Below are 12,299 nucleotides of genomic sequence, written 5' to 3'. Positions count from 1 at the left end.
TGAAGAGAAGTGGTTCAGATAGAAAAAAAAAGCCTCTGCATGTTTCTAATAAGCTCCACGAGCAGAAACGTGCTCAAACTAGGATCAATATTGGAGATGCTTTTGAAAAATGGAGAGAGGTTAGAACACAGAAAGGTTTACAGACCCATGCAGAGCTGGATAAACACTGAAGCTTCAGAGTCCACCACATGGTGACCTGAGTGAGCATCCACTCTAGAGAGGAGGAGGGGGGGGGAGACAGCTCTCTATGATGTTTAGAATCTATACTACAGTACCCATTTTAACCACTAGGGGTCAGAGTTACATACTGCTCCTTTAATGCACAATTTATTCTTGGTCTTATCAACCTTAACCTTCAGAAACTTTCAGCATGTTCTCACCACATCACTGGCTTTTTATCAACTGAAGAATCTCCCCACCTTTTCTCACCTATCGCTGGACGCATGTCGCATCATACGTTCCTTTTTTTTGCTTTAAGTGGAGTTAAATTATGCTGACATACCCTCGACATGTTATGAGGAAAAGCTGCTGTGTGGTGCAGTTGGTATGAAGTCATTTTTAACCAGTTTCATCTCCTCCTTTTCATTCTCAACTCCAGAAACTTTCTGTAATCATGATGGTTTTTATTGACTCTTTGCATTTCTTAAATCATATTTCACTTTTAGGAAGTCACATTCCCATCAATTCTAAATGTGATTGACTTTGTCTTCTTTCATATTTGAGTATTTCTTTGGAGAGGATGGTCTCTACAGTTGAGTATGAAGTCTGGTAGGATTGATCGTCTGGGCTGCTCTGTCATGACTCATCCAGAGGTTTGTGTGTGTGGCTGCTGATGAGGTTGAAACATGTCACGACTGGGTGACTGCAAATTGGCAATTTTGTTTACAAAATATTACCCAGAACGAAGGAAAAAAAAAGAAAAAGAGAGCTGGTACTGAAAAGAAAGTTTCATGAACAAAATGCTAAAGAGCACACACACACACACACACACACACACACACACACACACACACACACACACACACACACACAGAAAGAGAGAGAGAGCCTCGAGAGCGGGATGAGGAGCGAGCTTTTAAACCCCCTGAGAAGCGTTCAGTCCAGGTGATCACAGTTACCCTGATGAGACGACCTGCCTCAAAAACAAACCTGATACAAATCAACACGGCAAATGGACACTTGTGAAAATAAATATTCTAATTAAACTGACTTTACACTTTCTGTTTAAACACATTTTTTTAATAAGCAAATTATTTACTTTACATGTTAAGTATCTGTGTATACGGACTAAAGAAATAAAAATCAAAAGGTTTCTGGTGCGCTCCAGAACTGACCTGTTCTCTCAGAAAGTTTGACATGTTCATGAGAAAAATTCACACGATTACTAGAGAGTTTTTTGTGCTCACAGTAAAGTTTAACATGTTCTGAGAAAGGAGAATGTTTGACATGCCAACGAGAAAGCAGCACAGGTGAACTTAAAACTTTTTTTTGAATACAGGGGATAAACTTCTTTTCTGTAATTTAATTACACATTAATGACACATGCTGAAGCCTTTTTTCTTGTTTTCATCTCAAGGATCCTGGCTTATAGCTCGTTAAAAGAAAATATTCAGCATCATAAAATATCAGAATATCGAATAAAACCAATTAAAAAAAAGATTCATTCTTCATAAAAGAGATGTTGACCTTCTGAAAAGTATTTCAATTTGTGCACTAAATACTTGGTTGGAGCTCTTTTTGCACATTTAACTGCATCAGTGTGGTGTGGAGGCCCTGCTGAGGTGATATGGAGACCCCGGTTGTTTTCATAGTGACCTGCATGTCGTCTGTTTTGGAGATTCTCATCTTCCTCTTGACAAAACCCCCCTACACTTTTTTAAGAATTATTCAAAAATGTTTAGATGCACAGGTATCACACGTGTACATGAAACTCTCTGAGATGTCTCCTGAGACGGCAAAAGAACATCAAGCTCGTCATACGAGACAGAAGGAAAGAAACTCTCAGATGAACACTTCACACTTTCTACTTTCTAATGATCATTTCTTCTGCACTCACAATATTTCCTCCTGAACATAAATCATCTCATGTGAACACTTAACTTTCTCAGGAGGTTTTAGAAACTTATGCCCAGGAGATTATTTTCCTTACACACCTAACACTTTTCTAGACCCTGACCCCCCTGTGACTTCACAAAACTCTGATGACTCCTGACATCCAAAACACAAACAGCTCAAATTAATGTTTTCAATCATGTCGTAGTTTTTCTCTAGTGTGTTGCAAGTAAACCTTCATCTTAGACCACAGTTCATCTTTTTCATGTTTATTATTGTGGACAGAGGAAGAAATGCTGGGAGGACATTTCTGCACATTGACGATACTCTGGAAGTTTCTTATTTTGGCATTGGCTACAGCCCACATTAGGCTGTGTTCACTATATTTTAATGTACAATATATGTTGTATTGACCAATAAATACAAATTTAAGGCGAGCCCCCACATGGGGTCAGGATCCCAAGGTTGGGAAAGTCAATTGTTCAGGGCTCCGTAGTTTGTGGGGATCATTGTTTGCTCCTTTAAAATGCAAAAAAAAAAATACAAAATATTAAGTTGTCATGTTATTTATGTGTTTTTTATTTGAAGTTGTATAATACTTTAGTGCTTGTAAAGAGTCTGATCCCAAAGAAATAATTGAAAAGTTATGATTTCTTTACCTAGCTCTATAATTATCCTCCTTGTCTTATTGTCTTGATTGTATTGCATCATGTCTGAAATGATTCTCTTGTATGTTTTTGCATGTAATCAAGTCCCCGGTGAAAGGAGGTGCACTTTGTTTGACCTGTCTTCATGTCTCAGGATGTAAGAATGAGGATAAATAAGAAAGCCCGAACTACAAACCTAAATAAAGAATGTGTCTGCCTTCAGACAAAGATGAGGGCAGCAGAAACGTCAACATTGTTAAATAATAAGACCCCAAAGGGGCAAATGTTTGGACCCCTGTGTGGCTCAAACATCTGGTAGAAGCTTCACTTATGGACGCACACTGCCACCTTGAGCCTCCTTGTTTCAGTGGAAAACCCAAGAGGGCAATCGTCTCCTGAGAGAGTCAGGTTTGTTTTATGTGCAATATGAAATCCACCACTAGATGGCGGCAGCTCCCTGTTCAGTGTAAAAAAGAAAACCTGCTTGGGCAGTGCAGATCACGAAACAGCCACAAGAGGGAGCTAAACACCACAGTAATCTGTCTTTAGACGATGGAGCCAAAAGGCCTTCAAACTGTTGGATGTCTCCGCCTCAGAAATCTAAAGTGAAAGCGTGTTTTTTTTTTCTGTGACAGCTCCTGGAGATCTCGAGGGTCTTTTGAAGATTTTCCAAGTATGCTTTCAACAGCATCAAAGCTTATTCTGCAGCCCAGAGAGTCCAGAGTAAGACATGCAGGAGTTTGAATAAATCATGCATGCTCTTTTAAAAAAAAAAGGCAAACAGTTAATTAAAATGATCTCTGGCTGGAGCATGCATGCATTTAGCAAAAAAATCCCACCCCTGTTGCATTTCTTCTTGGAGAGGAACTTTCTAATAAAGCCGATTCAGACCCCCTCTGGGCCCCCGCTGTGATTACTCTGCTCAGTATATTGACACATTATCTGCCAACACTTCCCTGTTCTCCCTGCATCTTGATGGACTGAGGTTTTTTCCTCTAATGCAGCTTTTCCACGGTTTCTCCAGGCCGCAGAGTAATTGTCCGCGCAGCACCAGGAGTCGCTCTGTCTGACTGTAATTCTATAATATCGGGGTTGGCTATGACAATAATCCCCGGGGCTCTTCGTGCGTCGCCAGAACTCTTTCACAAACTCCAATGTATGTGTGAGAATCTGAGAGTGCAGAAAAAGAGACAGCTCTCTGAAGCTCCTGTCAGCAGACGCTGTTAGAGACTAATAGTGTTTTTGACACACAAGAGGCTTGAAGTTTGGAAAAGATTGAAAGTATACTTGACATATTTTTGTAGGAAATATAAAAAGACTTGTTAAATATTTAGCACCAGACAACAGACGATGTGCTTGACTTAATAATGCACAAAGATGCAGTGCCATGCAAAGTGCTGAAGTGATTGTGTCAAAAGATATGGACGATATCTGCAAGATTACATCCTACATCTTTTTTCTGGATTGTATTTTGAGTTATCTCTGTGAACAGCCAAAATAGGATCCAGGAAATCCTGAATCCTGATGCCAAACCCTGGAAATATACATATATTGTTCTTATATTTGACCTGCCAAAGTTCTTCCTGATCTTTTCACATATAAAACCTGTCTATGTATGTCTGTAATTATCTGTTGGGGAGAGCTTACAGGTTTCTAACATCCAGCAGGAGACTTTACCTGACCTAGCATTCTTTTGTTTCATCAAAGTATACAGTAGATACAGATACAAACTTTATGACGGTAGCATCTCAGACAGTCTTAACACGGTTTCCCTTCATGCCAATCTCTGCATCATGGCCTGGATCTTTAAAGATGCAGGTTCTTGCTGAGGCAGAATTGCAGATCACAGACAAATAATATGTTCAAGTTTCTTTACATCTCTCTCTCTATGTGATGTGTAACCCAGGTTAATTAAACAGGTTACTTAAATATTAGCCCTTTATTTTTTTAAAGCACAATGATTCTTTTACTTAAAAAAGGTACACATTTAGTAGCACTTTCATCCATGAAAGTGTAAAAATTGTTCTGTATTAAAACAATATGTCATTGTGGCCAGTGTGACTGCATCAGGTTACTTAAATATTAGCCCTCTATTTTTTTCTTTTGAGAGGGGAGGGACCTCAGTGAACCTCCATAACTTGTGAATATTTGGGTTTCATTTTATTTTTTATTTGATTTATTTCCCTATTTTATTTTTCTAAAACATTCCATAATCTCACTTGAACTCCGGTAAAATCCTCAACCTATCAGAACGCCTCCCACCCATCATAAATATCCGGTTCACGAGGTCACTTCCCCTCACCTCATCGCATGCTGCAGAATTGTTTGGTTTGCCCAAGACGGGACGAGTTTATGATTTACACAGCGGTCAGGTTATTGTGTATGCACCTTACAGCATGAAGAGCTAACACCTATGAGATCTACCCTGCCTACAAAGTGGTAGGATCTCTAAAGACATTCAAACAAGGATAAAAAAGACATTGACTTTTTTTTTTGGTTTGATGGACCCAAACCGCGGTTCCTGATTAAGAGGATATTTATGTTGGTTGTTGAACTTATTGTTTTGTTATCTTGGAAGTATTTTTTTTTGTGAAATACAATAATTATTATTTAAATTGACCTGTGTTTGGATTTTTGTTGGTATTCACATTTTGAGCTCCGAGAGACCGACCTTATTTCTTCCAAATTTTAATTTGACTTAAATACACAATTAGCCCACATGCTACAGATGCAATATAGCAAAGTTTCAGGACCGCGCCTCAGCTGCATCTCTTTTTTAACAAGTGGTCCTTGCTAGAGAAATTCAATTGCTGGAAAATTAGGTGATAATTTTTTCCATCTATAACATATTAAATCTCCAAACATCTGCTCTGTAAACGTTTTGGAAATGTGTCAGATCCATAAATTAATATAGTCTGATCATTTCTGGTTCAAGTCCCTTTGTTCCTCAGGGTGTGTTATTCTCCTCCACCTTTATTCAGAGGTGTACAGGTGACGCTTGTGTATTTGTGCGTCTTTAGTTTAGATTCATAAAAGGCAACTCACATTATATACTCACTGATATGATGTTTCCATAAGAGACAGGATGTGAAAAGTGGAGCAGACTGTGAGCTCTGTTCTGCCCAGCTGGTGCTTCCTCACAGCACAGAGCCAAAACCCCGTCTGTTAAATGTATAAAGAAATGTTTAAAGACGAGAAGAACGGCCTACAGTTTGTTTAGAGCTGCCAAAAACATGCACGAGCACTCACTGGTTAAAATGGGTACTGCAGTCTAAATTCAAAACATCACAGAGAGCTGTCTCCCCCCCTCCTCTCTAGAGTGGATGCTCACTCAGGTCACCATGTGGTGGACTCTGAAGCTTCAGTGTTTATCCAGCTCTGCATGGGTCTGTAAACCTTTCTGTGTTCTAACCTCTCTCCATTTTTCAAAAGCATCTCCAATATTGATCCTAGTTTGAGCACGTTTCTGCTCGTGGAGCTTATTAGAAACATGCAGAGGCTTTTTAGGTCGGGTACAATCACTTCTATCTGAACCACTTCTCTTGACTGCTTCCATCGCTGCAACACCTGCTGGTTTGTCGCCTCGTACTGGATCTGGCAAACCGAGCTAAAAGCTAAACACACATATGAGCAGCTCTTCTGGGACTGTGACTTGAAACTCTTTAAACATTACATGAGAAATGTGTGCTTGTGATTTGTACCTGAATGCTCATACTGTATGTAATCAATAAAAATCCTCATGTACATAAACAGGTTCAGCTTTTAGGCTTTTACTACCTTACCGTTACTGGTTAGGTGGAGGCCCCGAGCTGCAAATGTGTGCACGCAAAGACCGATTTATTCCTGTTTCTGAGACAGTCAGGCCCATTCATGTGATGCACAATCTCCACCATTTACCTCCAGTCTATTTCTGCCTCGAGCTCCGTGAATCTACCTGTGTTTGTCTGAGTGGGATCATTTACACAGGAAGCCGTTGGAAATAAACATTTGCATTTATTATATGTCGCACAAGCTTCTCGGAGGCAAACACACACACAGATATATATATATGTGAGCCCCGACAGATAAGAACATGTATGCATACACAGAACGCCATTCATAGCAGGCGGTAATAACACAGTGCAGCTTTTAGAGGCAGGCCACAGTTCTGCGGGCGGAGAGGGTACATGCAGGAGATGTTATTGCGCTATATGTTTATAACGCTGCCATGGAAAAATAAGAGCCTAGGCCACAGGAATTTCCTCAGTTCCTCTCTCCTCAGTCACCTCGCCGCGGCTGTGTGGGAGGGAAAGCTGAGGCCCGAGCACATGTCACACTTCATCATATTCAGAAATAGGCATCCTAATTTTTCTCTCTCTCTATCACAGACCTCTCGTTCCACCAACAGGCTCTCTTTCTCTGACCCCAACGCATCCATTTCTAACCTCTATTGTCTGGATCCACGCAGAGCTAACCTCGGTAATCGTCTTGTTTACTTGGAATAGCTGACTTTCATGTAACGTTGGAGACACGGGGAATTCAAACATAAACATTTGAAGTATATTTGGTGCATCTTTTGTTTGTCCGACCCTTGTGAAGCTCACTTCTGGTTGATTATACTGCATGGCAATTGAGGAGTTGAGTTTTGTTTCACAACTGTAGTTCTTTAAAGTAGCACAGACTTTGGGTTCAAGATGGTGTAAGTATCTGAAATAAAAGTGCGATGTGTGAAGCTGGAATACCAGTGATTTGTGAGTTAAGGATTCCTGTTTTTTACTGGAACATAAAAACATCAAAATGTTTCAGGGCCTCTTCTCTATACGTCAAAAAGCACATAACAGTACAACAAATTCAACCGCATTAAAACAAAGACACATAAAAAATGACACCCTAGATAAGTTTCCAAACTCTTTGAGGAGGGTCCAGACGTAGAACAAAGTGGAGCACAGCACACTAACTACCAAAATGAAACGTTAAACAACACCATAGTGGGGCGTTGGAAGCGCAGTGGTTGGTGCCCGTGTCCCATGTATGGAGGCCATGGTCCTCCAGGCGGGTGGCCCAGGTTCAAATCCAGCCTGTGGCTCCTTTCCCACATGTCATTCCCTACTCTCTCTCTCTCTCTCCCTGATTTCTGACTATGTCCACTTTCCTTTCTCTCCATTAAAGGTACAAAAGCCAAAAAATGAATCTTAAAAAAACAACAAAAAAACAACCACAACCACAAGCCTTCGAGGGTACATGAGGGTCAGTCCACACATAGCAACCCGAACAAGTAGGGGCAACAAGCAATCACATTACAGCCATCAATAAAAAAGCAAAAAGAAATGTAAAACTCAAAAGTTCCGTTCAGAAACACAAAACATCACAAGAGAAAAGGGCATCAGATTACCACGATGGGCATTCACAGGTAACATCAGTTCATCATATGTTGATAACAGCTGCTTCTTCAGATTCTTCTCGAAAGAACTTAAAGAAGAAACAAGAAGTATCTCAACCATCAATCAAATTCAATCAATCGATTTATCTGTAAAGTCAAAGTTATCCCACTCTACAAAATACTTAACAACTTAACAAAATACTTAACTCTCTGATATGGTTTTTAGAGAGGCCCAACCTTAACCTTGGCAAGATGTCTTTTTTAAAAGTGAAACTAAAAATGGGATAATGATCATCTGAACCTTTGAACAACGCTTCAAGTGATAAAAACCATTCGCTCAAACTGACCAGGTTCAGCCTTCATCTCCACACTTGGTATCTTCATTAACGATGAAGCCTTGATGTGAAGTTGTGTTTCTTGCTGAACTTTAAATCCATCTCTACTTGACACAAGATAAAAAGCCTCGTTCAGAGTTGGTAAAGCAGGGACGGCATGAGAAACATGGGTGTGAGGAAGGCATTGTTAACAATGTCAGTGTTGAACCAGCCCTTAAAGCACAGAATATATTTATGATTCTGAGGATAACACGGGATGATTAAGCTCTTCTTCTGGCCCCGCTTTCATTTCTCCATTAAACATACTGTAAGCCTCAAGGACAGAGGAAGCGAAAGGAAATGAAATGTACTCAAGTGTTGCACTAAGTCACTCTAAACGGTGGTGTCAGCCTATAATGTGAATGTAAATAACAGCTGAAATCATGTCACATTTAATCTCTTTCACATATAGCTCGTCTCTGCTCCTCTGAAACCAGCTCTGTGTCTGTGATCCAGAGGATAATTAGGCCTGGGAGCATGGCGGTGAATGTTTGGTCTCAGTCTGCTCGGCTTTAAAAGAGAACGCTCTTTTTGGATGCTGCAGAACTCGTGCGTATATATCCCTTAAAAAAGCCAGAACTGTAGCTGCTCGTGCCTCTGATGTGCCGTCCAACTTTAAAAATACAGCTTTGCAAGCTCAGTCTTCTTCAAAGCCTTCTTTTCTTTTTTACGCTCTTTGGCTTTTTTTTCTGCCGGCTCTGACTCGGCTCTGCCTCCTGCCTCGACATGATGAGTGAAACTGAGGGGGAAGAAGTCGGGTGAGAGGCCTGAAAGGAACTGCAGCTAATTCATGAAAAGAAAAAAAACACTATCTTATAAACAAGAAAGGAGTTATAGCAGCATGCAAAATACACAGAGCACCACCATAAAATGCGACTCTGAGCCGCTGGTGTTTTGGAGTTTTGATCTCTGTTCTGTTTAGAATTCGCTGCAAGTAATCAGTGTGAAAAAAGCACTCCTTTCATTCCCTTTGACTTCGAGGCCTAATGGCTTTTTCAGTAACGACTTTGTTTCCTTAACGGCGCAAACATCATTAACCCAGGCCATTGTTATTCTAATCTCTCTCTGTCAGCGGGGCTTGGAGGCAGGGCCTTCGTCTGGTTGAAACAGTTTCCTCATTGTGAGTCTGGAGGGAGGTGGTGTGGAGGCTGCCACCTGAGCGAGCCTGGGTGTCCACAAAACCTTACATTTAGGGTGGTCCAACCTGCCATCCCCACACCACGTCCTCTTGGCTTCACTCTTTATGCGGTCCTTAATCCCAACTCCCACAATCCTTTTCACCCTCTCTCTCACACAAACAAGCCCCCTCACACGATGAAGAAAGTTTCCCTGGCCCTCGTTTGTTGACTTATCTGGCACGGCAGCAGTTCCTCTTTCCAAAAACGAGTATCTTAAAACACTGTTTGTTGGGCTTGTTTTGCAGCAGGGACATCCCTGTCCTGAGAGACACAGGAAGAGCCTCTGCCATCTCCTCTGCAACTTGAGCAGGTGCTAAGACAAGGCATCTTTGTACAGAATAGATGACTTTGAATTTGGGGGTTTGACAGCACTCCTGGCCTGGCCCTGTGCATGCACCGCCTCCCCTCCATCTGCTTGTGGGGGGGAACTTGAACGTGAGAAGTAAGCTGTGACAGACCGCCAAGGGGGAAACCATATATCCTGAAGTGACACAGATTCCAAAGGTAGTTGGTTTTTTGGCCTTCAAGGCCGTCTGTCAAGAAGCTTTTATCCCTGGCTGCCCTTCTTTTTTTTTTACTGGCTGCAGTTATTCATGTTGGCCCAGTGTTACCTAATACTTCACAATAGAGACAAACAATAACAAGTCCTGTTTGGCAACTGTGACTTAACAGCAAAATGCATAGACCATGGATCTCTGAAATAGGGGAAGATGTTTAAATTGTGGAGTTTCAATAATAATGTGAAATATTATGAGTATAGAATATATGAGTAACAAATGTGTTGCTGGGCAGTCTTATGCTTGAAATTAAATGTTAAATGTTGCACTCAGATAGAACAGTTCTAATGCTGTCTAGTCCCCGATGCTATGACAAGATCTTATTCCTGTCTTTGAGAGGCTGTGGCTAACAGTGAGACTTTAAGCATTTCCTAAATGTACAAAAATTCTCCTGAAAATTACCCCAAATTCTCAGGGGGGCTGCATGTGTAAACCAATTCTATCAACCCAAGTCCAATGGCAAAATGAAATAATAAAAACACTACTGGATTACACAAACCTGAAATCCTAGTTCAGAAAAAAGATTCCCATTGGGAAAAAAAAAACATGTTAGAAAGTTGTAGAGGTGTCAATCAGGGCACCACCTCGCTACGACTCAGCTCATTAAGTTTCCAGCAGTTTGTTTTAAACCTCAAGTGTTTCAACGACAAGTCAGCGTTCAGCCAAGTCTGCAGTCAGTTGGAAGGTATAACACCAACATCTCCAAACAACTTAACTGCCTGAGGAATCTCTTAACGGACAGCTTCAGGTGCATTACCAACCTCTGGACTATACTACAGTTGACCTACAGTTGTCTACAGTTGGCAGTTAAAATACTGTCAAAGAGAGATGGACCAGCAGAATCGTACTCAAACATAAACCGCTTTTTGCAAATTCAAGTGATCAAGTGGTCCTAAACCTAACCAATCAAATTACTACGGCAACATAGGAAACATAAGAAAAATAATTCAGCTCCTCTTTGAGGCTCATCTTCACTTTTGCAGGGTATACTGGCCAGTGAAGGAACATGTTGAAGATGAACATTTCAGCAAAAAGGAAAACATTTTTATCATATTGCCTTAGTTGAATTTGGGGCTTCATATTTCATTTTTTATTACAATATATCACCGCAGCAATGTTCGACAGTTGTCTGTAAATGATGCCATAATTCCAGTCTTTATTGATTGTAATGGTAGGACAAATTGTATTTGGCAAGCAGCTGCATTTAGGTTCTTGCCAAATTCCTAAATGCTGCTCATCTCACAGGAATAGCCGACAGAGATGGTGATGAAAACTACAAAGCTGGATAGTATAGGCTAATTAGTATTGTTAAAACAGTGTGGCAAAACAAGAGACAGATGTCCAGTTAAAGTTTATATTTGAGGCTTTGTTGTATCACCATTCACTCTGCAATGATGTATGACCGTCTATCAGTGCCATCAACTGACATGGCTGCACATCTGTAATGCATGGTGATTATTTCTGAGCCTAATGATGAGCCACGATAAGCCATCCGCTCCGACTCCCAAAACATGGAGAGTATGAGGTTTTATTATTTCTGGATCCGGTCCCACGGCCTGAGCCTCTGCAGCCTACTCTGGATTTCATGGAGCTCTCAGGCGGTGACCTCGGGAACAATGTGGGGTGCTGTGCTGGTTCTGGGGACCATGCGAGCCTAACTTCCCCCACCTGCTAGCAGCTTTACTGGCCTGGCCACGGGCCCCACGGACTGTTTCTACACTGTAAAAAGACAGTTAATCTAGCATCAGATTTTATTTCTGTGTTCAAGATTCTAAAGTAAAATTTGTGTTTTCTAAATGAAGATGATTCACTTTGAAAAAATAGACTAAATGGAAACATCATTTCTTGCTAAGGGATTGAAAACAATTGAGCTCAACAACAAGCGAACAGCTGAGGTGGAACAAGATAAGTCATTTACAGCAGGCAAAGTCATCACCTGCTGCCTCTTCATGAAGTCGCAGTCAAAAACAGTGCATTTCCTCAAAATGATCCATGATCTCTCATCTTTATTATTTTTTTAATCTCACTTTTATTACCAAAAAGTTTTAGTCGGTATTAGGGAAGACATTTTACAACATCATGGAAAAATAAATATCAGTACATATATGACAAATGTCCCAGAGTGGATGCCT

This window comes from Labrus bergylta, chromosome 18, assembly GCF_963930695.1.
Source record: "Labrus bergylta chromosome 18, fLabBer1.1, whole genome shotgun sequence".
Taxonomy (NCBI): domain Eukaryota; kingdom Metazoa; phylum Chordata; class Actinopteri; order Labriformes; family Labridae; genus Labrus; species Labrus bergylta.
This window is presented reverse-complemented; position numbering follows the sequence as displayed.